Here is a 24,553-nt window from a genome sequence, read left to right as displayed (position 1 = left end):
CATGCTTTCACTTCAGGGGACACGAGTTGGATCCCTGGTCAGGGAACTACGACCTCACATGCCATGTGGTGCAGCCAAAAAAAAAGCAGGAGGCATAACCCTCCCAGACTTCAGACAATACTATAAAGCTACAGTAATCAAATGGTGTGGTATTGGCACAAAAACAGACATATGGATCAATGGAACAGAATAGAGAGCCCAGAAATAAGCACACACACCTATAGGCAATTAATCTTCAACAAAGGAGGCAAGAATATACAATGGGAAAAAGTCAGTCTCTTTAGCAAGCAGTGATGGGAAAGTTGGACAGCCATTTGTAAATCGATGAAGTCAGAACACACCCTCACACCACACACAAAAATAAGCTCAAAATGGCTCAAAGACTTAAACATAAGATGTGACACCATAAAAATCCTACAAGAGATCATAGGCAAAATATCCTTTGACATAAATCGTACCAATGTTTTCTTAGGTCAGTTTTCCAAGGCAATAGAAATAAAAACAAAAATAAACAATGGGACCTAATCAAACTTACAAGTTTTTGCACAGCAAAGGAAACCATAAACAAAACAAAAAGACATCCTACAGAACGGGAGAAAATATTTGCAAATGATGTGACCAACAAGGTTTTTAATTTCCAAAATATACAAACAACTTATACAACTCAATAAGAACAACAACAACAAAAGTTTAAAAATGGACAGAGGACCTACATGGACATTTCTCCAAAGAATAAATACAGATGGCCAGTAGGCATGTGAAAAGTTGCTCAACATAGTTAATAATTAGAGAAATGCCACTCAAAACTACCTCACACCAGTCAGAATGACCATCATTAAAAAGTCTCTACAAGGGCTTCCCTGGTGGCGCAGTGGTTGAGAGTCCGCCTGTCGATGCAGGGGACGTGGGTTCGTGTCCCGGTCCGGAAAGATCCCACATGCCACTAAGTGGCTGGGCCCGTGAGCCATGGCCGCTGAGCCTGTGTGGCCGGAGCCTGTGCTCCACAACGGGAGAGGCCACAACAGTGAGAGGCCCGCGTACCGCAAAAAAAACAACAAAAAAAAGTCTCTACAAATAACAAAGTCTGAAGAGGGTGTGGAGAAAAGGGAACCCTCATATACAGTTGGTGTGAATGTAAGTTGCTGCAGCCGCTATGGAAAACAGTATGGAGGTTCCTCAGAAAATTAAAAATAGAATACCATATAATCCAAAAATCTCACTCCTGTGCATATATCCAGACAAAAGTATAATTCAAAAAGACACATACACCTCTATGTTCTTAGCAGCACTATTTACAATAGCCAAAACATGGACACAACCTAAATGTCACCAACAGATGAATGGATAAAGAAGTGGTACATATATGCAATGGAGTACTACTTAGCCATTAAAAAGCCAGAAATAATGCCATTTGAAGCAACATGAATGCAACTAGAGATTATCATACTAACTGAAAAGAGAGACAATTGAGGGCGGATGGAGTGGGAGGCTGGGGTTAGCAGATGAAAGCTATTATATATAGAATGGATAAATAGTAAGGTCCTACTGTATAGCACAGCAAACTATATTCAATATCCTATGATAAACAGTACTGGAAAAGATATAAAAAAAAGAATGTGTATATATATGTATAACTGAATCACTTGCTGTACAGCAAAAGTTAACAACACTGTAAACCAACTATATTTCAATTTAAAAAAATAAATAAATAAAGGAAATTCTTTTACATGTGACAGCATGGATGAATCTGGAAGACATTATGCTAAGTGAAATAAGCCAGTCCCAGAAGGACAAATATTGCATGATTCCACTTATATGAGGTATCTAAAATAGTTAAATTCATAAAAACAGAGTGGAATGATAGTTGCCAGGGCTGGGGAGAGGAGAAATGGGGAGTTGTTTAATAGGTAAAAAGTTACAATTATGCCAGATGAGTGAATTCTAAAGACCTGTTGTATATATAGTGACTGTAGTTAACAATTTATTATTGTATAGTTAAAAATTTGTTACAAGTCAGACAGAGAAAGACAAATATTGTATGATGTCACTTATATATGGACTCTAAAAAACTGATACAAATGAACTTATTTACAAAACAGAAACAGACTCACAGACATAGAAAACAAACTTATGGTTACCAAAGAGGAATGGGGGGAGGGATAAATCAGGAGTTTGTGTTAATAGATACACACTACTATATATAGATAAACAACTAGGACCTACTGTACAGCACAAAATAAATCATTTTGCTATACACCTGAAATTAACACAGCATTGTAAATCAAATATACTTCAATAAAAAAAAAAGAGTAGATCTCTTGTGTTATTATGAAACAAAAGAAAAACAAAACCAAAGGGACAGAAGAAAGCTTTTGGAGGTGATAGATATGTTTATTAGTTGGTTAGGGTGACGGCTTCAAGGGGATATGCATATTTCCAAACTCATTAATCTGTACACATGAAATATGTCCATATTTTTTTGTATACCAGTTATACCTCAATAAGACTGTTCAAAAATAATGATTTTAAAAAATGTTTAATACATGTATATATATATGTATATATTTAAAATTGAAGAAACCATCAAAAATTTTTAAAATAAAATTTATAATAAAAATTATTATTGTCAAAACATATCACCTCAGATTTTTCACACTGTGAATGAAAAATGTTGGCTGCCATATCAGTAAACAAAGGATGTTGCAGCCATCAAGCCACTACAGCCAACCCCTACAGTGAGCCCTGAGGGGACTCAGGATGGAGACTGCCAGCTAAAAATTGGCACTTGCCATTTGCCTCTATGAGGTTTAAGTCACAAGCTGCTGCAACTGAACTTCAACTCGCCCTGAAAGGAGTTCAGAGTGGAGGTCAGGAATGAGGTACTCTGTGCTTTGGGAAAAGCTGGCAGAACAGGCCTTCAGATAGTTGGATATTTTCAGAAGATTTTACGAACCCAATTCTTGCATCTCCTCGTATCTAGAAAAGCACTAAAATCATAAATGGTGACTTCTGCTCCTGGTGACTAGCAGTAACCTTTTGCAAAACTGTGTGCTCGATTGCATGTACCCCCTTTCACCAAAATCACATATATACTGACCTTCCCCACTACCTCTTTGGAGCAGCTCCTCAGAGCTATCTGAAATGCTGTCTCCCAGGCTATGGTCCTGATTTTGCCCCAAATAAAACCTAACTCACAACTCTCACGTTGTGCATTTTTTTCAGTTGACAGTTTTGGTGGCCAATGAAAGCGTTCCAGAGTAGACTTCTTTCCTTCACCTGAACTCTACGAAGAACCAGAATCTTGGTACCAGCAGAGACCCTTTGTGCCTGTCCACATCCTCAGGGAGTTCAGACAAATTTGGGTGAGTCTCTCCTGTTTCTTGGACCTCCTGTATTTGTTGATGATCCTGAGTTTTATTTGGAAGTATATAACAGGTACCCGATCCCCCAGTTAAAAGGTACTGGGGAGGCCTCGTTGAAACACACTGCGGGGAAGGGTGGTGGGAGGCTGCTTGAAAGATATTGGGGTTTGCTCAGTTGAAAAAGGCTGAGTGGCCTGGGCTGAGTGGTTAGGTAAGAGGCTGGTCTCAATTCAGCTGCCTTAATAGAATTTGTTGATATAAGAGTGAAGATATTACATGAGAGCTTTTGCTTCAAAGAAAAGGGACTAGACTCCCGCTCGGTTACAACTTTCTCAGGCAACTGAGAAATTTACGGGAGTGATGGAGGCATAGTCCTCAAACTGTGCAGTGGGTCCCATAGGGAAACCCACTCATTAATTAAAGACTTGCTCATGCGGGGGTCACTTACAAGAATCGGCCATTCAGTGATCTGAGCACCCGCGGTGGTCTTAGACTACTGAAGGGAGAAACTAAGACATGTAAGAGGGCTGAAACGACTCTACAGTGATGCCTAGAGAAGTTAAGCTCACAAGCAGCACACTGACCCACCACAAAATTTCATTAGTAAATTTTATCCCCAATAAATTCAACTTAAAATGGGAAATAGAGCCTCTCAAACAGAGAAATGAGGGGCATCAGAAAACTAACCTCTGGTGAACACTCCAGCTGGATTCATGTACAATAACTACGGAGCTCATACTTGCAAGTACCCACTTAATGGGGAAATTATACTAGAGGGAGTCTCAACCTAAAACAGCCAAATTGGGGGTCTTTTGATATTCCATAATTGATATTTTTGCCCACACAGTTAGAAAAAGCTGGCTGTGAGATCGAACCAACTGAATAGAATGCTTACTTTGATTGGTATTTAGAAGTTTCTAAAAGAGGAAATGATAGAGGAACTTCTTTGCAGGAAACCAACAAGAAACTGCTTGAAACTATATCAAAACAAAAATGGCCACTAGCACCGACACTGCCTCTTCCTTGGTCCTCCACCTATCTTCTATCTGAACTGCCTGGCCCCGACGTTATCTCTTTTCCTCTTCTGACTCTTCCATCTCCTGCTGCTCCCTCTTCCCCAGTAAAGGAGGATAAAAAACTCAGAAGTGATTTTTACAGCTCCCCTTGAGAAACCTATTATAGGGAGAGGTGAACCGTCTTCCGTGCTTACCTAGGCACCTTGGACCAGAGCAGAACTGAGAGTCCTGGCTAAGGAATTTCCCAATCCAAGTCAGGATCCACTGGGATTTCCTAAGGAATTTGAGGTAACCATCCAGATCTATGAGCCTGGGTTTTCAGATAGATATCAATTAATACAGTTATTAATTTCTGAAAGCAAAGCAAAGGAATGGATAAAGAAAGCAGAACAGAAACATCCATTAATGGACTTGGAATTACGTAGTTCACAGGCTTGCACTGAATGCAAGGAATAGCTCAGAGATTACTCAAACTTATTCTAGAGCTTTTTCCAAAAACCATAGACTGGACATAGATTCAGCAGTGCAAGCAAGACTGGATGAATGAATTCCAGACTATTATGAAAGGTTTGAAAAAACTTTTAAGAGAAATTATGGCTTGACACCTGAATCATTCTCTAACCACCAAAATGATCCTTTGCTTAACTCTGCCTTTTTAGAAGGCTTAGATGGGGATTTGCCTACTCTAGTCAAAAGACACAGTCCAGGTTGCTCCCCATTTCATACAAATGCCCTGTTACACTAGCTGACCAACTTTTCAAAACCATTAAAAAGAAAGAAAAGGGAATATCTACAAAAATCATTAACCTTCAATTGCAGCAATTAAGTAGTCGATGCCAGTCAAAGGTTAACCATACCCCATTTAATCCCCAACCTGTAGAGTAACCCAAAGTTTGCCTTTACTGAAGAAAACCAGGGTATCAGAAAATGAACTGTAAGTTAAGAAGGAGAAACCTAGAAGGAAAACTGGATTTTAGACTGGAATTTCAAGCTAAACAAGAATAGGACTGCTCCCAGGGAACATGGGGAGTCTTTCCCCTTCTCCTCTCTAACACCCTGGGGGAAGCAGAAATGATTATACAAGGAGAAACAGTTAAAGCCCTAATAGATACAGAGGCCACCATTTCAGTTCTGAACGCCTCCAAAAGGAAAGGCTCTCTCTCTTGGAGTAATGCCTCAGTACAGATGGTAGGGGTTGTTAGTGCACCTATTAAGGCTCTTTAATCATTGCCTTTAGAATTCTACTTAGGGGAAATTAGAGGAAGGCACTCCTTTTTTCTAATAGAAAGGGTTCCTGTTCACCAGATAGGTAGAGGCCTATTAGAAGCTTATGAAGTCCATATTCCCTTTACTCCTAAGGGAGAAATGTTTCTAGATCCGAAGAATCAATCAGACTTCCTTTATCATATAATGTTTGTGACTCATGATGAGGATGATGCTGAACAAGACAAACTGCTATGCTTATTACCTAAAGAATTGTGTGCACTTAATTCTACTGATATTGGAAGAATACATTCTGCATCACCCACTAAAATCAGTATAGATAAGAATAAGCCCCTACCCAATATTCATCAATATCTATTAAGGCAGGAGGCTACAGAAGGAATAAAACCTTTAATATCAGCTTACATTGAGAAAGATCTTATTGTGCCTCACACCAGCCCTTGTAACACTCCCATTTTACCAGTTAAAAAACCTAGGGACTTCCCTGGTGGTGCAGTGGTTAAGAATCTTCCTGCCAATGCAGGGGACATGGGTTCAATCCCTGGTCCGGGAAGATCCTATATGCCACGGAGCGACTAAACCGTGTGTCACAACTACTGAAGCCGGCACACCTAGAGCCCATGCTCCGCAACGAGAAGCCACTGCAATGAGAGTCCCACGCACTGCATCGAAGAGTAGCCCCCAATTGCCGCAACTAGAGGAAGCCCGCACGCAGCAACGAAGCCCCAACGCAGCCAAAAATAAAAAATAAATAAATAAATGTATTTTAAAACAAGAAAAAAAAAAAAACTAATGGCAAGGGTTAGAGATTTGTGCAGAACTTGAGATCTATCAATATTATTATCCCTCATCATTCTGTAGTGCCATACCTTACTGTCTTATATCCCTAAAACAGTGGCTTCTTTTCTGTGACAGATTTCTGTAGTGCATTTTTTAGTATCCCAGTACATCCTGATGATCAAGTATCTTTTCGCTTTCACTTGGAATGAGTGACAATATACGTGGACTATAATGCCACAGTCATTGGCATTGAATGCCAATGACTATATTGAAAACCCCACTTACTTCTCCCAGATATTAAAAGCAGATCTAGATGATTTGGATTTTCCTCATAAATCAGTTTTGATACAATATGTAGACAATTTGCTGCTGTGTTCTAATTCTTTGATAAACAGCCAGCAAGGCACCCTGTATTTACTTCAGAAGGTAGCCTTAAAAGGACATAAAGTGTCCAAAGAGAAATTACAATTCTGTAACACTAGTGTAAAATATTTAGGGCATAGGATCTCTAAAGAAGAACTTTTAATTGACCTGGATAGAGTGAAAGGCATTCTAGCCTTCCCTACCCCAAATACAAAAAAGCAGTTAAGGGGATTTTTAGGTCTTGCAGTTTACTGTAGGAATTGGGATTCCAAATTTTTCTTTAATAGCTCAGCCACTACATAATCTACTCAAACAAGACCAACCTGAACCTGTTTGCTGTGGTGTAGAACATTCTGATGCCATGGGAGAACTAAAAAACATTTCTGGCCAAGGCCCTGGCCAGGGACATCCCAATTATGATCTACCCTTCTCCCTCCTTGTTCATGAAAGCAAGGGGACTACACTAGGAGTACTAACCCAGAAACACAGTGGTTACTACCAGCCAGTAAGATATCATAGCCAACAGCTAGATTTGGTAGCCAGGGGCCTACCCCCTTGTCTCTGGCCTATCATAGGGAGAGCTATGCTATGTCCGACCACAGAAGAGATAGTCATGAGTCACCCTCTCACTATCTTTGTTCCTCACTCTGTGGAAGCCTTACTAAAATCTAATCACACAAAACATTATTCAGCAAGTCAATTAACCTCCCATGAGATTATCCTGCTCTCACAGAATATGACTCTTCACAGATGTTACAACCTTAATCCAGCCATCTTGGTACCTGAGGAATCAGATGTAAATGATGAAAAACATGATTGCATTTTTTTGCTTGTTTAATTTTTGAATTTTATTTATCTTTTTATACAGCAGGTCCTTATTAGTCATCCATTTTATACACATCAGTGTATACATGTCAATCCCAATCTCCCCATTCATCCCACCACCACCAACCTCCCCACCACTTCCATTCTTGGTGTCCATATGTTTGTTCTCTACATCTGTGTCTCAATTTCTGCCCTGCAAACAGGTTCATCTGTACCATTTTTCTAGGTTCCATATACATGCGTTAATTTACAATATTTGTTTTTCTCTTTCTGACTTACTTCACTCTGTATGACAGTCTCTAGATCCATCCACGGCTCTACAAATGACCCAATTTTGTTCCTTTTTATGGCTGAGTAATATTCCATTGTATATATGTACCACATCTTCTTTATCCATTCACCTGTCAATGGGTATTTAGGTTGCTTCCATGACCTGGCTATTGTAAATAGTGCTGGAATGAACATTGGGGCACATGTGTCTTTTTGAATTATGGTTTTCTCTGGGTATATGCCCAGTAGTGGGATTGCTGGGTCATATGGTAATTCTATTTTTAGTTTTTTAAGAAACCTCCATACTGTTCTCCAGAGTGGCTGTATCAATCTACATTCCCACCAACAGTGCAAGAGGGTTCCCTTTTCGCCACACCCTCTCCAGCATTTATTGTTTGTAGATTTTCTGATGATGCCCGTTCTAACCGGTGTGAGGTGATACCTCATTGTAGGTTTGATTTGCATTTCTCTAATAATTAGTGATGTCGAGCAGCTTTTCATGTGCTCTTGGCCATCTGTATGTCTTCTTTGGAGAAATGTCTATTTAGGTCTTCTGCCCATTTTTGGATTGGCTTATTTGTTGTTTTAATATTGAGCTGCATGACTGTTTATATATTTTGGCGATTAATCCTTTGTCCGTTGGTCTGTTTGCAAATAGTTTCTCCCATTCTGAGGGTTGTCTTTTCGTCTCATTTATGGTTTCCTTGGCTGTGTAAAAGCTCTGAAGTTTCATTAGGTCCCATTTGTTTATTTTTCTTTTTATTTCCATTTCTCTAGGAGGTGGATCAAAAAGATCTTGCTGTGATTTATGTCAAAAAGTGTTCTTCCTATGTTTTCCTCTAAGAGTTTTATAGTGTCCGGTCTTACATTTAGGTCTTGAATCCATTTTGAGTTTATTTTTGTGTATGGTGTTAGGGAGTGTTCTAATTTCATTCTTTTACATGCAGCTGTCCAGTTTTCCCAGCACCACATATTGAAGAGACTGTCTTTTCTCCATTGTATATCCTTGCCTAATTTGTCATAGATCTGTTGACCATAGGTGCATGAGTTTATCTCTGGGTTTTCTATCTTGTTCCATTGATCTTTGTTTCTGTTTTTGTGCCAGTACCATATTGTCTTGATTACTGTAGCTTTGTAGTATAGTCTGAAGTCAGGGAGTCTGATTCCTCCAGCTCCCTTTTTTCCACTCAAGACCACTTTGGCTGTTCCGGGTCTTTTGTGTCTTCATACAAATTTTAAGATTTTTTGTTCTAGTTCTGTAAAAATTGCCATTGGTAATTTGATAGGAATTGCATTGAATCTGTAGATTGCTTTGGGTAATATAGTCATTTTCACAATGTTGATTCTTCCAATTCAAGAACATGCTATATATCTCCATCTGTTGCTATCATTTTTAATTTCTTTCATCAGTGTCTTATAGCTTTCTGCATACAGTTCTTTTGTCTTCCTAGGTAGGTTTATTGCTAGGTATTTTATTCTTTTTGTTGCAGTGGTAAAGGGGAGTATTTCCTTGATTTCTCTTTCAGATTTTTCATCAGTAGTGTATAGGAATGCAAGAGATTTCTGTGCATTAATTTTGTATCCTGCAACTTTACCTAATTCATTGATTAGCCCTAGTAGTTTTCTGGTGGCATCTTTAGGATTCTCTATGTATAGTATCATGTCATCTGCAAACAGTGACAGATTTCCTTCTTCTTTTCCAATTTGTATTCCTTTTCTTTCTTTTTCTTCTCTGATTGCCAAGGCTAGGACTTCCAAAACTATGCTGAATAATAGTGGTGATAGTGGACATCCTTGTCTTGCTCCTGATCTTAGAGGAAATGCTTTCAGCTTTTCACCACTGAGAATGATGTTTGCTGTGGGTTTGTCGTATATGGCCTTCATTATGTTGGGGCAGGTTCCCTCTATGTCCACTTTCTGGAGAGTTTTCATCATAAATGGGTGTTGAATTTTGTCAAAAGCTTTTTCTGCATCTCTTGAGATGATCATATGTTTTTTTATTTTTCAATTTGTTAATATGGTGTATCACATTGATTGATTTGCATATATTGAAGAATCCTTGCATCCCTGGGATAAATCCCACTTGATCATGGTGTATGAACCTTTTAATGTGTTGTTCGATTCTGTTTGCTAGTATTTTGTTGAGGATTTTTGCATCTATATTCATCAGTCATATTGGTCTGTAATTTTCTATTTTTGTAGTATCTTTGTCTGGTTTTGGTGTCAGGGTGATGGTGGCCTCACAGAATGAGTTTGGGAGTATTCCTTCCTCTGAAATTTTTTGGAAGAGTTTGAGAAGGACGGGTGTTAGCTCTTCTCTAAATGTTTGATAGAATTAACCCGTGAAGCCATCTGATCCTGGACTTTTGTTTGTTGGAAGATGTTAAATCACAGTTTCAATTTCATTCCTTGTGATTGGTCTGTTCATATTTTCTATTTCTTCCTGGTTCAGTCTTGGAAGGCTATACCTTTCTAAGAATTTGTCCATTTCTTCCAGGTTGTCCACTTTATTGGCATAAAGTTGCTTGTAGTAGTCTCTTAGGATGCTTTGTATTTCTGCGGTGTCTGTTGTAACTTCTCCTTTTTCATTTCTAATTTTATTGACTTGAGTCCTCTCCTTCTTTTTCTTGATGAGTCTGGCTAATGGTTTATCAATTTTGTTTATCTTCTCAAAGAACCAGCTTTTAGTTTTATTGGTCTTTGCTATTGTTTTCTTTGTTTCTAGTTCATTTATTTCTGCTCTGATCTTTATGATTTCTTTCCTTCTGCTAACTCTGGGTTTTGTTTGTTGTTCTTTCTCTAGTTCCTTTTGGTGTAAGTTTAGATTGTTTATTTGAGATTTTTTCTTGTTTCTTGAGGTAGGCTTGTATAGCTATAAACTTCCCTCTTAGAACTGCTTTTGCTGCATCCTATATGTTTTGGATCATCGTGTTTTCATTGTCATTTGTCTCTAGGTATTTTCTGATTTCCTCTGATTTCTTCAGTGAGCTCTTGGTTATTTAGTAACATATTTTTTAGCCTCCATGTGTTTGTGTTTTTTACGCTTTTTTCCCTGTAATTCATTTCTAATCTCATAGCGTTGTGGTCATAAAAGATGCTTGTTATGATTTCAATTTTCTTAAATTTACTGCGGCTTGATTTGTAACCCAAGATGTGATCTATCCTGGAGAATGTTTTGTGAGCACTTGAGAAGTGTAATCTGCTGTTTTTGGATGGAATGTCCTATAAATATCAACTAAATCTATCTTGTCTATTTAAAGCTTCTGTTTCCTTATTTGTTTTCATTTTGGATGATCTGTCCATTGGTGTAAGTGAGGTGCTAAAGTCCCCCACTATTATTGTGTTACTGTTGATTTCCCCTTTTACAGCTGTCAGCAGTTGCCTTATGTATTGAGGTGCTCCTATGTTGGGTGCATATATATTTATAATTGTTATATCTTCTTCTTGGATTGATCCCTTGATCATTATGTAGTGTCCTTCCTTGTCTCTTGTAACATTCTTTATTTTAAAGTCCATTTTATCTGATATGAGTATTGCTACTCCAGCTTTCTTTTGATTTCCATTTGCATGGAATATCTTTTTCCATCCCCTCACTTTCAGTCTGTATGTGTCCCTAGGACTGAAGTGGATTTCTTATAGACAGCATATAGATGGGTCTTCTTTTCGTATCCTTTCAGCAAGACTGTGTCTTTTGGTTGGAGCATTTAATCCATTCATGTTTAAGGTAAGTATCAATATGTATGTTCCTATGACCATTTTTTAAATTGTTTTGGGTTTGTTTTGTAGGTCCTTTTCTTCTCTTGTGTTTCCCACTTAGAGAAGTTCCTTTAGCATTTGTTGTAGAGCTGGTTTGGTGGTGCTGAATTCTCTTAGCTTTTGCTTGTCTGTAAAGCTTTTGATTTTTCCATCGAATCTGAATGAGATCCTTGCCGGGTAGAGTAGAGTAATCTTGGTTGTAGGTTCTTCCCTTTCATCACTTTAAGTATATCTTGGTTGTAGGTTCTTCCCTTTCATCACTTTAAGTATATCATGAGTAATATAGAGTATTCTTGGTTGTAGGTTCTTCCCTTTCATCACTTTAAGTATATCATGCCACTCCCTTCTGGCTTGTAGAGTTTCTGCTGAGAAATCATCTGTTAACCTTATGGGAGTTCCCTTGTACGTTATTTGTCATTTTTCCCTTGCTGCTTTCAATAATTTTTCTTTGTCTTTAATTTTTGCCAGTTTGATTACTATGTGTCTCGTTGTGTTTCTCCTTGGGTTTATTCTGTATGGGACTCTCTGTGCTTCCTGGACTGGGGTGGCTCTTTCCTTTCCCATGTTGGAGATGTTTTCAACTATAATCTCTTCAAATATTTTCTCGGGTCCTTTCTCTCTCTCTTCTCCTTCTGGGACCCCTATAATGCAAATGTTGTTGTGTTTAATGTTGTCCCAGAGTTCTCTTAGGCTGTCTTCATTTCTTTTCATTCTTTTTCCTTTGTTGTGTTCCACAGCAGTGAATTCCACCATTCTGTCTTCCAGGTCACTTATCTGTTCTTCTGCCTCAGTTATTCTGCTATTGATTCCTTCTAGTGTAGTTTTCATTTTAGCTATTGTATTGTCCATCTTTGTTTGTTTGTTCTTTAATTCTTCTAGATCTTCGTTAAACATTTCTTGCACCTTCTTGATCTTTGCCTCCATTCTTTTTCCAAGGTTCTGGATCATCTTCACTATCATTATTCTGAATTCTTTTTCTGGAAGGTTGCCTATCTCCACTTCATTTAGTTTTTTTTTCTGGGGTTTTATCTTGTTCCTTCATCTGGTACATAGCCCTCTGCCTTTTCATCTTGTCTGTCTTTCTGTGTGTGGTTTTTTTTCCACAGGCTGCAGGACTGTAGTTCTTCTTGCTTCTTCTTTCTGCCCTCTCGTGGATGAGGCCATCTAAGAGACTTGTGTAGGTTTCCTGATGGGAGGGACTGGTGGTGGGTAGAGCTGACTGTTGCTCTGGTGGGCAGAGCTCAGTAAAACCTTAATCTGTTTGATTGCTGATGGGTGGGGCTGTGTTCCCTCCCTGTTGGTTGTTCGGCCTGAGGCAGCCCAACACTGGCGCCTACCTGGGCTCTTTGGTGGGGTAAAGGCGGACTGTGGGAGGGCTCACACCAAGGAGTACTTCCCAGAACTTCTGCTGCCAGCGTCCTCATCCCCATGGTGAGCCACAGCCACTGCCCACCTTTGCAGGAGACCCTCCAACACTAGCAGGTAGGTCTGGTTCAGTCTCCCCTGGGGTCACTGCTCCTTCCCCTGGGTCCCAGTGCACACACTACTTTGTGTGTGCCCTCCAAGAGTGGAGTCTCTGTTTCCCCCAGTCCCGTTGAAGTCCTGCAATCAAATCCCATTAGCCTTCAAAGTCTGATTCTCTAGGAATTCCTCCTCCCGTTGCTGGACCCCCAGGTTGGGAACCAGACGTGGGGCTCAGAACCTTCATTCCAGTGCGTGGAGTTCTGTGGTATAAGTGTTCTCCAGACTGTGAGTCACCCACCCAGCAGTGTGGGATTTGATTTTAATGTGATTGCACCCCCCCTACCGTCTCATTGTGGCTTCTCCTTTGTCTTTGGATGTGGGGTATCTTTTTCAGTGAATTCCAGTGTCTTCCTCTCGATGATTGTCTAGCAGCTAATTGTGATTCTGGTGTTCTCGCAAGAAGGAGTGAGAGCACATCCTCTTACTCCGCCATCTTGGTTCCTAATCCGATTGTATTGTTTTAACTGACAGTCTTTCATCTCCCAGGATTGATCTCTGAGAAAGCCCTATGGAGAATCCTGATTTTATATTATTCACTGACAGTTCATATCTTCGAGGACCGCATGGAAAGTACCAGCCTGGTTATGCAGTTGTTCCTCCAATGTCAATCCTTGAAAATGGTCCCTTACCTAACACCTATTCTGCCCAACAGGCTGAATTAATAGCACTAACAAGAGCCTGCCAGTTGGCAAAAGAGAAGTCCTCTAACATTTATACTGACAGCTGCTACGCTTTTGGGGTAGCTCATGACTTTGGCATGCTTTGGAAACAAAGGGGATTTTTAACATCCTCAGGACAGCGTATTAAAAGTGGGAGACAAGTTGCATAATTATTGGATGCAATTTTGCTACCATGTGCATTAGCTATTATTAAGATATCAGGTCATTCAAAGGCTGACACCACAGAAGCAAAAGGGAACTCATTAGCTGATCAGGCCGCCAAAGACAGCAGCTCTGCAAAAAATATAATGGTCAACTAACAGCTGTTTTCTCTTTTCTGACTCCCAGTAACTTTACTGATCCCCTGTTAAATTTTCAGGGAATGGCACCAAAAGGACAAAAGGATACTTGGAAACAAAAAGAGAAAAGCTTGACCCCAATACAGGGCTCTGGATAGGCCCAAACAGAAAGCCTATCCTTCTGTTTGGAGCTCAATACCCCACTTTACAATACATTCATGAGTTAACTCACTGGAATCCTTATGAGATGGTATTGTGGGGCAAACAGTATTTTTTGAAGCCTTCCTTCACTATAGCTTGGAAGGTTTATTCTAGATGTACTACATGTCCAAAATACAACCCAGGAAAGCCATTACATAGCTCTCAAGGAAGCTTTCCATTACCTGCAGGCGCTTTTGAAATCTGGTAGATTGATTTTATCCAAATGCCTCCCTCTCAAAGTTACCAGTATGTACTTGTTATGATTTGTATGTTTTCACATCGGGTTATGGCATTCCCATGCAGAAGGGTCACTATTCAGTCAGTAGGCAAATTAATTTTAGAAAGGGTGATTTCTGTTTGGGGATTCCCTTCAGAAAGGACAATATAAGCTTGTTTCTAAGCTTATCATGGTATCTATCTTTGGATGAAGATCAGATATCCTGTGATCTACAACCAGGAAATTATTTACATTGAAAAGACATAATCTAAAAGACTCACTACAACCCAGATGGGAAGACCCTCACCAGGTACTCTTAACTAGCTCATGTGCAGCAAAGATAAAGGGAATTGACTCTTGGATTCATATTTCCCACTAAAAAAGAGCCCCTGCACTGAACTGGACTACAGAGAGGACTGCTGACCTCAAAAGCACCTTAAAGTGATACTCAAATAGAGGAGAAATGACACTCACACCACAATGAGAAGATGACATCAGAAGTAGATGGCTTACCCAAGATGCTGGACCTGACCCATGTGATCATTTATAGTGCTTTCTTGACTTCTTGGACCTTTGCATATGAATCACATATTTTTCTATCATGGGCACAATCTTATGCTAATTTTAAAAATTAATCCAGTTGTTGGATTTGTGACCAATTACCTATGGTCACATAGGTAATTACCAATGCCACAGAACAACTAAGCCCGTGCGCCACAACCACTGAGCCTGCGTTCTAGAGCCCGCGAGCCACAACTACTGAAGCTCGTGTGCCTAGAGACCGTGCTCTGCAACAAGAGAATCCACTGCAATGAGAAGCCCATGCACTGCAACCAAGAGTAGCCCCCACTCACCGCAACTAGAGAAAGCCCGTGCACAGCAACAAAGACTCAACGCAGCCAAAAATAAATTAATTAAATAAATAAATTTTTTAAAAAAACAGTAATCTTTTGAAGTTCCAACTACCTGATGTTTGTTGCAAAAATTCTTATATATCCTCGCTTCTCCCTCACCTCTTGGGAGCAGTCCCTCAGACCTATCTGAGAGGCTGCATCTCAGGCTTAGGTCCTCAGTTTTGTCCACCAACTAAAACATAATTCTCAACTTTTAGGTTGTGCTTTTTTTTTTCCAGTCAAAACAGTGATCATAAATCAGAAGCATGAATTTGGAAGCTAAAAATACTTGAAGAAAAAAACTTCAAGGAGTACAGGACTTATTGCTATGTATTTTCCAGGAACATAAATTGCTCATTTCTTTAAATATCTGCCTAAGTTCACCTCTAATTGAATTATATAACTTTCCAACTCAGACAGAAATATACCTTTGCAATATTTTTGTTTTAGGATGTAACATTATTAATTAAATAAGAAGGTTGGCCTGTAGGGAAGGAAATTTTTTTTTTCCTTTACCCTCCTAGGTATAATGGATGGGGTCTGTGAATAAAACTGATAAAAGATAGGTTCAAAAAGAGAAAAGGTGGCTCAAGGAGGCGAACAGATAAATGAGGCTTATATCTGAGCCTAAACAAAGGATAAGAGGTTTGGGACTTCTGGGTAGGGTGGTCAAGTCTTGGGAAAGTGAGGGGGAGAAATGTATAGTAAGTAAAGAATGTCTTATTATACAGATAAGAGTCTCTCAGGTGATGAGAGTTGTCTCAGAGAGTAGCTCTTTTCCTGGCAAAGGGACATTTTTACATAGGAAATTTATTTTATAAATCTAAATTTCCTTAACAAAAAGACAATTTTTACATTATTCTTAAGCAGTTAGAAGGGTGGTAAAGAGCTTTTCCTGTCTGCTGGTTCATAATTCCCTTTAGCTCAAAATAATTATTATGCCAAAATGGTATAATACACAAGCACAACAGTCAGGGGCTTCCCAGCTGCCATGTGTGCCTCCTGCTGTGCATCATTCCACAATATTATTCTTTTCTTTAAATTATAACTCATGGACCATCTCCTTCTGAAAAACCTAACAAACTTGCCTAACCCCTTTTCTGTGCAAACAAGGCAACATCTGATCCACCCTTCCATTTGTTTATATATTTATAATTATAATTTTTACTGCAACTATGTTTATCTCTTCCTTGTCATTAGAGGGTGAATCCACTAAGCAGAGATCATACCTATTTTTTTATTATACACCCTAAATGCATAGCTACCATGGACTCAACAGATGATAGCTGACAGCTGATAGGCAGAAATATGCAAATTTCAAATAGAAGCTTGGATTTTTTTTTTCTTAAATCCTTGCATAATGATAGGGATAGAATAGGATAGTTACACAGGTAGTTTTAGAAGTACCACTAGGGGATTATACATAGAGAGGGAAATGTAGGGAACTTTGGGAGACCACTGTAAGTTAATGATCGCTCAAGAAAGCTATTGGAACACTGTGGAACAAGGCAGGTTTACTTAACTATAAAGCCATCAATAAAAGCACAAGATATGCCCCAGGTCATTAAGTGAAAAAATGAGGCCTAGATCCTGCTGGTCAAGTCCAGCAAGATAATGATCCTTAGAACCAGGGACAGGAATATAAGGGAAAGTTGACATTCCAAAGTAGGAGGTCCTCATTATACTGAAACCTGAGATGATTTAACATATTTTAGTATATGTTACTGCCCTTCTGCTGATTCGAATAAGTGCCATGACAGTCCTAGTTTGACCTCATAGGGTCAAACACTCTCCTGCCTAATGTGAAGGAGCTAGTGATGCAAGCCTGCTGTCTACTCAAAGAATGAGGAAGAAGGTGCCCTCCCCTCCCCCTACTTTCCTTTGATTATAAAAATGTAGCTCACATAGTTCTCAGGCAGAGCCCCCTCACTTGCCTGCTTGTATCCCTTACAAGTGTCCTATATAACTAAATTTATTTCTTGCCTATCACTTTGCCCCTCACTGAATTCCTTCTGCACTGAGACACAAAGAATCTGAGCCTCAGTAAGTTCACACAACAGGTGAGTGATTCTAATTAAAAGATCATGGGTTCAAGTCTCAATCTGGGTTTTGTCTGGGTTCGAGTCCCGGCACATGGGTTCAAATCCCAAACTGACGTGCATGGTTTCAATAAGAGCATGAAGATACTCAGAGCTTGATAAAAAGCACACTAGAACTGGGAGGGAACTGTCCAAAACAAACAAACAAAGCAAAACAAAAACACCAAAACTATAAACATAGGACATTGACCCTTAGCTCCCAAGCTCTTATGAATTGATTTCTCATGTCTCACTCCAAATAAGTTTGACTATGTTGCCCCAGCCAATCAGATTGTTTTTTAAATTTTTCTCTTCCTTGTTCTTTATTTTTTGTCTTGTAAAAGCTTCCTGCCTTCCACCCCATTTTCAGTTCTCTGAGTGGAGACTGCCTGCTTAATAAAGTGTTAAATAAAGTTTGTTTGTATCACCTAAATTTTCTTCTTTTTTCTTTTTAATCTATTCTGCCAATCTCTGCCTTTTGATTGGAGAGTTTAATCCATTTACATTTAAAGTAACTACTGATAAGGGTATATATACGTCCTTGCCATTTTGCATTATATCTCTTTTGTGTTTGAGTTTTTATAGTAAAACGTTTTAATTTTCTTATTTTCTTTTGTGTATATTCTATAGCTATTTTCTTTGTGGTTATATTTAACATTCTAAAGTTATAAAACTCTAATTTTAATTTATACCAGCTTAATTTCACTTAAATTGTTTTCTTCAGTCATTTTTGTTAACAATACACTGATACATCTTTTGCAATTTTAAGAAATTAATAAAATTTATTACATGGATAAACAGAAGATCCCTTGACGGTGAGAAAAGCAATTCACTTTTCTTTTAGAGGCAGTAGAAGGTAATGATTAAGAGCAGAGGTGTTGGCAGTAGTGTGCCAAAGCCAGCTCATAGTGGTTACAAGAGCCAATTGCTAAATATTGAGGAATATTTATGAGTCACTTGTTAAACCACCCTTGATTGTTTGAAATCTGCTCTAGTGGGAGTATCTACACCACAGAAATGGGCAAACACTACAAACAAACACTCTTCTAGATCATGTGGGAACTAAGCCCAGCTAAACCAGGTATTACAGGAAAAATGAGGTAACTAATGGTAGAAAAATTATTTAAGCCTTCTGGGCCTCAGTTTCCTCAACTGAAAAATGGCTATGATGATAATAATGATAGAATCTGTTTCAGAGTATTATTAGGAAAGTATCCAAACTGAGTGTGCCATCTGTTTTCTACTGGGTCCTTCACTGACACACATGTTCCTCCAAGCTTCTGCTATTCCATCAGAATATGTTTATTTTTGTGAGGGACAATAAACCTTACCTAATTGGTTACATTGAGAATGATAGTATTTCAAATTGAACATTTTGTGAGTTCATTATGCCTTCCTAATAACTCTCCAATCACAGCCCATATCTATCTGTCTATACAGGACAACCTTGAATTTGGGCATTAAAAACTTGAGAAGGCTAATATACCATTTAATTAGATAATAATGCCTACAAAAAATTATTTTTCGGTAGTATATAATGTATTTAACACTTAACTAAGTTCCAACTAAATGCACAATTGTATTTCAAATGAAAAAAAAATATGGAAAGAAATGTGTCTTGTCTTCATGAAGCTTGGGCAGGTGGAAACTTTTCAGATTTAGAATCAGAAAACCCTAGTTTTGGTCTTAGTTTGCCACTGTAAGTTTGCCACTATATATTATGACTTGTGGATAAATCATTAAAATCATTAACTTTAATCAAATATCTGAGGACTAGAGACAAAAATATCTGTCATGTTTACTTACAAGCTTATCTTGAAAACTGAATTAGAGAATATCTCTATAATCATAAGATACAAATCAATATAAAGAAAGGTTTTATTATTATGAAGCTTACTAGTAGTAATATGGGTGTCTTTTTATTTAAAAAAAATATTCTAAGCCATCTGTATTCATTGGTTTAACAAGATCTCTGACTGAAAAGACAGGGAAACACAATGACCTTTAAGACTCTTCTGAGTTTTAAAGTTGTAAGATTTAAAATTATGTTTGTTTGTTTTTTTTAATGCGAACTGGCAGTATATCAGAGGAAAGAGTAATTTATAAGAAGTTGGAGCTGATATAAATAATTTGAGATTTTCAAGTAAATCACAAAGTGTGTGAAATGAATTAAGAGCAATTAATTTCTTAGATTTTTTAGGAACCAATCAAAGTACTCAAAATCCTAATGGAAAGATGTTTATATCCTAAGGGAACATTTTAATTGGTGAAGGTTATTAGCTTTATTTAATTGCAAAATTCATCTTAATCTACTGGCCAAGACACTCACAAATGTTAAAGAACAGCTAATCCAAGTAAATTAATAGCCTTACACTGGTAACAAAAGCCACAGGTAGTGTATTTACATAAATATTCTTAAAAGAAAAGCTGCTTTCTTAATCTTTTGAGTAGTTATTTTTAACTGAGTGATAACATTGCATAGTGATTCAAAGCATCACAGATTCTGGAGTCAGACCATGTTCAAGTCATAGCTCAAGCACTTGCTAGAAGCATAACTTTGAGCAACATGTCTCAGGTTTCTTACCTACAGAATTTGGATAACTGTTATAATAACACATTTTGCATAGCGTTAGGAAGATTAAATGAGTTCAATTATACAAAGCACTTGGAACCATACACAGCATGTGCTATGTTATTTATTGTTGCTATTATAATGCAATGCCAATGCTACCTCCTTTTCTGCACTGTCCTAGCCTACTCCCCATTCCCATTCCCCAAAAAGCATACACTCATGGAGACACTGGTGTAGCACTTTGTATTCCCTTGTATTCCCGGTCTTAATCCTTTTTCTTTAATTAGTCTAAAGCGAAGGCTTTACTTCTTACCTATGTATAGGTATATGCCTACCTACATAGGCATGTTTGTATATGCCTACCGAACACTCTACTAATAGCTTACATATATGACCTAATTGAATCTTTGCAAATACCTATAATGCAGGCATATTACCCTGTTATAGAAAGGAAAAAAGGAGGTTCAAAGTCTTGAAGTAACTTGATCGTGTTCACATATGCAGTGTGTGTAAAGCTGATTTGAACACAGATCTGACAATTCAAAGACCAGTGCTCTTAAACTAAGCATTCTGATGAAATCAGAACAGCAGCGGCCTGCAAGAGGTGAGAGAAGAAACAGGATTGGTTGGAAAATAGTAAGAGGAAACAATGGGATAATGACTGGGGTTGGAGGGGACAGTTTTCCCTTTACTCTTCTGAGTTCTTGGCTGAGATGCCTATAATAAAAGACTGATTAACAAGAGAAAAACAAACAGAAGTTTATTAACATGTAAACCTCAGGTATACATGGGAGATACCCAGGGAAAAATGAGCAATTTCCTGAGATGGCTTAGAATTCAGGCTTAAATACCATCTTAATAGGAGAAGGGGAGAAGGGACGTAGACCTCTGAGGAGAGAGTAAATGATTTTCAGGAAAGGTAAATGGGCCTTTAGAAGAATAGGTGGGAGATATGATAATTTGTAACAGTTTGTCTGGGTGTGGTGTGGACTTCTAGTCTCCTCTCCTTTGATAAGACTCAATCTTCCCTGATTGATGAAACTTTCAGGGAGAGGATCTGTGACAACTGACTTCCTTTTGGAAGCTCTGTCTTTAAGCAGGTAAGTAGCATTCAAAGAAAGCCTCTCGCTGCATTTGCTGCTTTTCAAGTGCCCACAGTTTAAAATAATCAATATACCAAAGCAGCAAATTCTGCTACCTTTCAATGCAAAATGTTCTGCATTTTGATTGGGATGGTGGTCACATGTCACATACATTTCTCAAAATGTGTCAAACTGTACACTTCAGATTTGGTACTTTTTTTGTCAAACTGTACACATAACATATATGCATTTCATTGTATACAAAATATATTCCTCCAAAACTGTATGTTCTTTATGGTACTTTGTTTTCTTACTCTAGGAAGCCTTATTGATCCAAAATAATTGTTCTCTCACTGTTTTATTACTGCAGTTACACCAATTTTACGGTTGGTATTTACTTAAGTTCTCAAGTTTTTTCAATATTTATAGATCTTTCTACTAAAATGGATTTCTCGACAGCATAGAACATGTGTTTAATTTACTTTTTTCCCCAACAGTGCCTAGGTAAATATAAACTCATAGAGAAAGATGATATGTGAGGGAGGGGAAGAAATATTTCACATTTTTGGCTTGCATATTTCTATATAATCCGTTTATTCTTAAGTGGAGAATAAAGCATTAAGAGGAAATATTCTTATGTTTTTATAGAAACAAAGATGAAAATAATTTGCAATAATTTATGAAGGATATTTCAATTTATTTTCTTCCTTACTGTGATTTTAACTGAAAATGCAAAGTTCCCCCAAGTCGCACACATACACATATGCACAAACACCCCAGCATGCACACACACACAAGTGGACACACAACAGCAGGGGATGCCTCAATTGGAGAATAATAATTCCTCACATTGTCTTCCACTTACTTATAAAACAATAATGTGGGAGAGTCTTTCTCTTGAATTTGGCCCTGATTTAAATGTACACAAGTGGCCATTTTAAAGCCTTGGATTTATCTTTGTTTAGCCAGAGGATGGCCATCAAAAACCAGATGGTCCTGCTGCTGGAAGACAAAGTGCGACATTAAGCTTTCTTTTTTATGCACCTGTAGATTTCCATGTATAGTTAGGAAATGGGAAAATAACAACAACAACAAAAACATGAGAAGATGTCTACAACACTCTCTTTAAAAATATATAAAATTTGGGCTTCCCTGGTGGCACAGTGGTTGAGAGTCCGCCTGCCGATGCAGGGGACACGGGTTCGTGCCCCGGTCCGGGAAGATCCCACATGCCGCGGAGCGGCTGGGTCCGTGAGCCATGGCCTCTGAGCCTGCGCGTCCGGAGCCTGTTGCCCCGCAACGGGAGAGGCCACAACAGTGAGAGGCCCGAGTACCGCAAAAAAAAAAAAAAAATATATATATATATATATATATATATATATATATATATAAAATTTTATCCTCCACATGGGCAAGGCCTATGAAGATTCTATTGTATTTTTAAAAAGGCTTCTGTTTAATCTAGATCTATATTTTACTGTCTCTAGGATTTACTGTTTGTTTTTGGGAGAACTGTGTTTCTTGTGTGTGTGTGTGTGTGTGTGTGTGTGTGTGTGTGTGTGTGTCCCAAGTGGCTAGAAAGAATAAAGAGGACTATACAAAGCGTGCATTGACTGGAATAAATGAGTGAGGTCAGGATTCAGAGTGCTAAATTTCATCCTAGACAGTATTATAAAAATACCCTCACCCTCTCCCATATATTCTAGAATGAATAACTTGGACTTTGGATTATATATTACTTATGGATATTTTGTCCAGAGATTTTCAAGTGGAGGAAGGATTAAAGCTAGAGTGAAAGCAGATGCTGTGTATTGCTTTAAAGCTTACAGGGGTGGGATGGATATTTACAACATAGAGGTTTGATGAGAGCACACTCTCTGTGGGTAGACTTTGTCAAGACTAGGATCTAGGATATGCGCCTTTGAAATGATCACTTCCAAATAGTTTAAATATTCTTTCTTGTCTTATGATAACAGTCTCACTTGGTATGAAAATATCTCCACCTTTTATTTGGTCATTTCATTCAGCAACTCCGAATTCTTTAAAGTCTCACATCACAGTATAGCCTGGTGTAGTAGCAGTATGCAGAATTAAAAGAAGAGACAGTGAAGGGAAGTGTGGGTTACCCCACTTCTACCCATCCACTGGGGAAATTTAGACAAAGTTTCCATAGATTATTACCAGCAGAGTAGGTAGCTATAACCCATAGGGGACCTGGAAATGTCTGGAAGAACCTCACATAGAGCAAGAGTTGCCATGGGGCAAGTTGGAAGTGGGCATTCAAAAGTTCTTTCCTTCCCAAACATGCTAAAGAAGGATTACCTTTGAAGGAAATAGGAAAGGTTACAGCTCTAAATAAATGAATACATTAAACATACAATATTTCATTCCTTTTAAATTTTGTCCTTTTTTAAAAATTCTCAAATTTTGTACTGTACTTTCATCTCTAAATGATAGAATCAAAGATATGACTCCTCAAAGAAATGGTCTGCACTAGGTTAGTCTCCCTAGGATTGCCCTAGATAAACCACAGTGGTCAACTGTGAAGAAGTAGTTGTACAGGTGGAATGCTGAAACAGAAATTGGACTCATGCAATTGTGCTTCTTCAAAATATAAAGTGTCAGCATTGCCACGATTTTACTTTTATGACATGTCATCTGACAAGAAAATCACGTCCTTTCAACTCAGTGATGAATGAGCATTTGAGCCATGCAAATGTATTTTCCATTTGAACTTTGTATTTCTTTATTGTGTCAAATGACTTTGATTTTGCTGCCCTTCATACAGGCCCCATAGATTTCATTCAGGGGGAAGAAAAACTTCATATATTCTTCTTCAATTTGTATGGCAAAGGAACTTAACCTCTAAAAGCCTATTCTCTTCATAAAGAAGTCAAGAACCTGTTGTGTGCAAAGCATTAAACATCTTTGCTCTGAACTCGCTGATAATCTAGTCAGGGAGGCAAGGAAAAATAAGATAAATAACAGTGCAAGGCAGCATATGCTAAATATATTCATTAAACTTTTTAAAATAGGTTCAAATAAATTTATTTCTCTTCTGCAGTACACAAGGAAGCAGGCTAGGCATTGTAGGAGATAAAAAACATTTTTTTAAAAAAGGCAAGGTCCTTCCCTTTTAAGGAATTTCCAGTCTAATGAGGGAAAGACATGGAGAATTTGAACGCAAACAGTGATTTAGGAAAGAATAAATATGAGGATTAGCTAGTCACTCTCAGGTTTAAAAAGTTGAAAACTGGTTTTACTGTGTTTCCTTGAAAATCCTTGTCAAATATCACTGTTGGGAAATCCTTCATATGTGTCTTGACATGGAGAATAAGCCAAATGAGTAATACCAATGACAGCTTCTGTTTACTGAACATCCCCTTTATATGAGGCACTACATTAGCATTTTCACTGCCTCTTTGGCCTTGA

Source organism: Phocoena sinus, chromosome 4 (genome assembly GCF_008692025.1).
Source record: "Phocoena sinus isolate mPhoSin1 chromosome 4, mPhoSin1.pri, whole genome shotgun sequence".
NCBI classification, from domain to species: domain Eukaryota; kingdom Metazoa; phylum Chordata; class Mammalia; order Artiodactyla; family Phocoenidae; genus Phocoena; species Phocoena sinus.
The sequence above is the reverse complement of the archived record's forward strand: the minus strand, read 5'-3'. Positions refer to the sequence as shown.